Here is a 5,774-nt window from a genome sequence, read left to right as displayed (position 1 = left end):
AGAGAAGAGACATTCCTCTATTTTCATGAAATTTGGCCATGGAAAGAGCTCAAGCCTCATGATGAAGAGAATTCCTGGGTCACTAACTAAAAATAAAGTAACCACAGCACAGATGGTTGTCAACCAAGCACTATAGTAAAAAGTAGCCAAGATCCTAAATTTAAAAGGCACTTGATTTGGTTGATATCCTTTTCATGATCAGGGGTGGGAAATGAAAGAAATGAGGTCATTATTTTGCATATATTTCACACCTCTTCTCTCTTCATAATGTTCAACACTAGCTCTCTTTACTTCACTCCTAACTCTTATTACACTCAGGAAAGAAGAAACAAAATCATAAGAGTCACCACAAAAATTAACAACTTCCCTTCATCTGCAGTCCATCAAATAGACCGTTCTCATTCTAAGGACTGAACCCTTCCACTTGCACACTGATATCAAGCTTCTTCTCATCCTTCAGGTCTTCACTCCTGCAATATTCTCCCTTCTCTCCCATTATCTTCTCTCTCCATGGAGGATCACTCCTACTTTTAAGAGAGGCAGAGCCCTCTACTCTAGGGAATGTGAGCTCTGTCAATAGTCCTAGGTTTGGAATCCTGGCCCCACCCTGTAGTAGCCACATGACAACGAGCCCATTACTAACCCCTTCTGAGAGTCAATTTCACTTGTAAGATGGAAGGTTTTTATGAAAATTGAGAATTAAATTGATACTTATAGAATACTTTTTTTTGGCACATAAACTATAAAAGTATGAGCTGTTTTTATTATTCATAGAAATATACTTCGATATTTCCATATATATAAAATTCCTCTTTAGATATTAGGTCATCTTCCTTCTATAGTTCCATTTCACTGATCTTTCTAGTGATCTTTTCAAAATAGTCTTTTCTCATATCTCCATTTCCTCACCTCCCACTTTCAATCAAATTCCCCCATCCTACATGACCTCATTGAATCAACTCCAAATTAATGTCACCAGTTGCCTTCATATTGCCAAAGTGAGTGAGACCTAGTCCAGCAAAAATCAGAATCCAGAGTCTGGTATAGATTATAACCACCCAAAACTTGCACGAGTCTTAGAAGCATGTTAGATTGACTAAGATGTGAGATAATAAAGCTGTGCTAATTTTATCTCACTAAAAATGATAGAGTTCAAATGCAGCTTCTCACTGTACTGGAATCACTGACCATCTACAATTCAGGCTATGTCAGCAAATTTGGTTGGTGTAATGAGAATCTTTGTCCCTTAGCAAATTCTTTCAAGATCTCATAGCACTCTCTGTTGTTTAGATTTATTTAGGCACTATCTCAATATCAGCAAATATTTAAATGTATTTTTGATCCTTGCATGTGGACAAGTTGTTAGGAGACTCAATGTCTTTTGCAAATAAATACATGAAAACAGAACTCCATACCAGGATGTGATGCCTAACTCCAAATATAAATTGTAATTGAGCTTCCACTGTGAACTAGACAGACTCAGATATACAAAACGACATTGTGAAGTATGAGGACTTGTAAATTTTCTTGTATTTTCACCTGAACATTATGATCCTAAAGTTAGCTTGAATAAATGCCTCTCAGTGAGATAAAAGAACATTCCTTATGGTATCTGAATGGATATCAATTTCTTTCTATTTTCTTGTAAAAGCTTAGAGGGTTATCCAGAATCCGCTTCACACCACTATGCACAAATATGCTGATACTCCACATAATTACTTAGACTCATTTATAGATAAATGGTCCCATATAATAGATGTTCTTAGTAAGAGTTAAAGTCAATAAGAATTTGGACATCTGAGAACAGAATTAAGTCCAGCAATTTTTATTAAATAGTATTCTCGTTTAGATACTTCTCAAGTCTTAGACAATTATTTAATAACAAAGTGATAAGAACAAAAAGCACTTGAATGCAAGATTTTTCTCCAGGTGAGATCATTATCTCCTATAAAGGTAATAACTTATAAAGACAATAATTACATATTACATACACATTTAGATATTAAGCCCCAATATTTCTGAACATGTGTGCTTATGATGTATCTTTTACTTAAGAAATATGCAAATTAAAGTGCATTGCTATTGAAGACATGTCTAATGTGATTGCTAAGTTATAACCTGTCTTTCTGAAGATTTGGCAAAAAAGATATAAAAAATAACAGATGTATGAGTTATTGCCTATCATTAAATTATAATGTTAGGTATACAATAAAATGTTATGTACTTACTTAGTGGTATCCTTTAATAAAATGAGCTTTATTGCTAAGATATATTACCTCTATTCAGGCTGAATTGTCATTCAGTTCAAACTTTAAAAGTTTTCAAAATATCTAGTACCAGTCTGATTTTAATATAAGTAACAAAGTGATCATATGAAAGACTAAATAACTGGATTTAAGAAAATTTACCAATCTCAGATTAATTTTTAATGATCTAATCAGAACTATGGGTCAAGTCTATGACCTGATGAGTAAAGATGGAATTAACCTCTAAAGTATAAGGATATAGCCACTGTCAATCATCCCAGGTAGTGGTTAATCCTAGAACAAATTATGGGCAAGAATTTAAACTGACAATGGAGCTAGGGCTTAGAGCCAAAGGAGCATGAGCTCTTTATTAGGCAGGGTTCTCCAGAGAAACAGAACCAATAGTAGATGATTGATGGATGATAGATAGATAGATAGATAGATAGATAGATAGATAGATAGATAGATAGATAGATGATAGATTTATCATAAGAATTGGCTCATGCAGTAATGGAGTCAGAAAAGCCCCTTGATTTGTCCACTGCAAGCTGGAGAAGAAGGAAAGCTGGTAGCGTAATTTAGTCTGAGTCTAAAGCCCTGAGAACCAAGGCAGCCAATGGTGTGTCTCCCAGTCTGAGACCGAAGGGCAGAGAGGAAGGTGAGAGGACCACTGGTGTAAATCCCAGAGTCCTAAGGCCTGAGAACAGGAGTTCTGATGTCCAAGGGCAGAATATGGATGTACCAGATCAAGAAGAGAAGAGAAATTTCACCCTCTCTCTGCCTTTTTGCTCTCTTTGGGCCCTCAACATATTAGATGATGTCTATGGCCATGCTACCCTGAACAAGCCCGATCCCATCTGATCTCGGAGCTAAGCAGGGTTGGGTCTAGTAAGTACTTGGATGGGAGACCACCTAAAAAGACCAGGTGCTGTAGGCATAAAAAATAAAAAATAAAAAATAAGGGATTGTAAGCTGACAAGGTCCTTGCAATCCGTGAGGTGAACCAAGAGTTGCCTCACCTAAAAAATAAAAATAAAATAAAATTTAAAAAACATATTAGATGATGCTCTGCCCACATTGGTGAGGGCAGATCTTTACTCAGTCTACATATTCTAATACAAATATTTTCCAAAAACATTCTCATAGACACATCCAGAAATAAAGTTTTACCATCTATCTTAGCCTCGTCAAACTAACACATAAAATTAACCATCACAGACTCTAAGAAGTGGAAAGGCCTAGAGTAGGGTGACATTCTCCTGTCCATGAAGAAGCAGTGTGGAAATGAGTGGAAGCAGTGAGCTTTTACTTCCTGCCACAATAGGACAGCAGTAGAGTTGCTCTTGGAAATCATAGCAAGGTGGTGTAGGGCCTGGCTTCCAGAGATGCCAGCATCTGGGACAGCAGGTAAAAGTAGTCAAGACTGACCTTTGGACCCCACCTGAGATGGAAATGGGGCAGAAGCAACATCAATAATATAGATACTTTGCCTAATAGAATTCTTAATTAACAAGCGTCTTCAGCAACAGGCGTAACAGACTGGTGGCCAGAAAGAGGCCCTAGTTAAAGAACCTGACAATCTTTTTCTGGTGTTATGTGAAGCAGTACGTTGGGAAAATTCTCAGAAATGCATGAAGGACATTCTTTGTAGTAATAATTTCTGGCAAGGATGTGCATGGAGTCTTGTGCCATTATGATGTGAGTAAATAAAGTACAACTTTATCTGCAGTCATAGGCTGGGAAGAACAGTGCAATATATAAAGAATTAAGGTATTCCTATTTGAGATTTTGTCAGTTTTTCTACAGTCTCAGTTAACACTTTGAAAGATATTATTTTTTCGTAAAGAGAAAGATAAGCTATTCATTTTTATTTTCTTGGTGGAAGACAGAAAACTTAAGAACATGATGCCAAAGTTAAGTTTCTAGAAAATCAATTCAACCAAAATTAAAACTAAAAAAAAATAAAAGTGATTATAAAATCGACTTTTATTATCAAGATTTACCAATTATATTGATCAGAACACTCATTAGCTTCTAGTTGAAAAAGTGTCCGTAATTTTTAGTTCCAACATGGTTTTTTTCTTTTAGATCTAAAATAACTTTTTCCTTGTTGGTCACTGTGCTTCAAATGATAGGCCCTCAAATATTTCTTGTTTTGATTTGAAGGATAATTTCTAGCATTTTAAAGTATTGCACTTTGCAATGTGTTCTCTCATAATTATTTTATTTCATTTTATAATTACCCTGTGATATAATTAGCCTGTGATCATTTCATTATTATAATTATTAGAACTTAATTTTTACATATTAAAAAGGGTCAAAAGAATTAAAATTTTCCCAAGATGATCGATACTTAAAGACCAACTATTCACACCATAAAACTCTTCTTTGTTTTACAAAAGCCTTTAGAGTATTTTTACAAACAGGGAGCCTTTCCCTAATATCTTAAAATTGCCAAAAACTTACTATAGGCCACATTTTGAGATACATATTTGAGATACATATAAGAAGACATTTATAGCTGCATAATTTTTTCCATTGGAAAATGTCTTTTAAGTAATGGACTCTATTTAACTACAGATATTTATGGAAAAACGAATATGCCATATGAACTTTATCTGTCTGATTGTATATAACAATAGCTTTTGACCAAATTTAGTAAAGTCTAACTGTCTAAATTGCAAAGAATTAAAAGTAGATTTCATTAAAGCTGGAGCTCTGCATACAAAGCAAAATGGAGAATTGAAGCAAAAGAATATTTCAAACTGTAAATTTTATTTGAAATGGTCTTAAAATTGTGATCAAATAAATTTAATTTTTTGTTATTTATGTATATATGTATATTTATATATGTATACATATATATAGTCATTTGACAAATACATATTGAATTCTAACAATGCGCAAAATATTATGCTAGGCCAGGAAATACATTATTGGACAAAACAGACAGAAATCAAAGAAACAATTAAATGTATAATATTTAGAAATGATTATTTTGGTGAAAGAAATCAGTAAAAAAAGATAAAGAATAATGGGGGCGGGTAATGGTATTTGGTATAACGTGAATCAGGTAGGGCTTTTGCTAAAGAAGTGATGTTTGAGAAGTGAAGATGCAGTGATTTAAAAAAAGTGTTAGAGCTAGATGGAGAAGACCCTAGACAAAATTTAACTTGATTCATTCAGAAAATAAGAAGGCCAGCGTGAACAGGGTGAAGTGACAGAAGGTAACAAACGAAGTTGGTGGGCTCAACTGGACATATGACAGAAAAATATAGAGCATTCAGATGGTGATATTTAGTCAATGAAGAGCTCTGAGCAGGGACAAGAAATGAACTGAACCTTGTTTGTTTTCTCAGAATTCTTTGAAGTTGAATTAAAAATTTACGTAAAACAAAATGAGAAAAATCTAAGAGTACAGATGAACGACTTTTTATACATGCATATACACGATCACCACAACTCAGAGTTATGTCTTTAATCATGATAGTGGGTATGAGGAGAATTAAAACACATGAAAAGAGCATG

At 34.2% G+C, this 5,774-nt stretch overlaps 1 pseudogene; it reads left to right on the top strand.

The window, feature by feature from the left end:
• The first annotated feature begins 3,065 nt into the window (after positions 1-3,065).
• Positions 3,066-3,183, top strand: LOC112480803 (annotated as a pseudogene).
• Positions 3,184-5,774: the final 2,591 nt, after the last annotated feature.

Source organism: Pteropus alecto, unplaced genomic scaffold, assembly GCF_000325575.1.
Source record: "Pteropus alecto unplaced genomic scaffold, ASM32557v1 scaffold20, whole genome shotgun sequence".
NCBI classification, from domain to species: Eukaryota; Metazoa; Chordata; class Mammalia; order Chiroptera; family Pteropodidae; genus Pteropus; species Pteropus alecto.
Note: the sequence above shows the minus strand (reverse complement) of the source record. Positions and strands in the feature narration are given on the sequence as shown.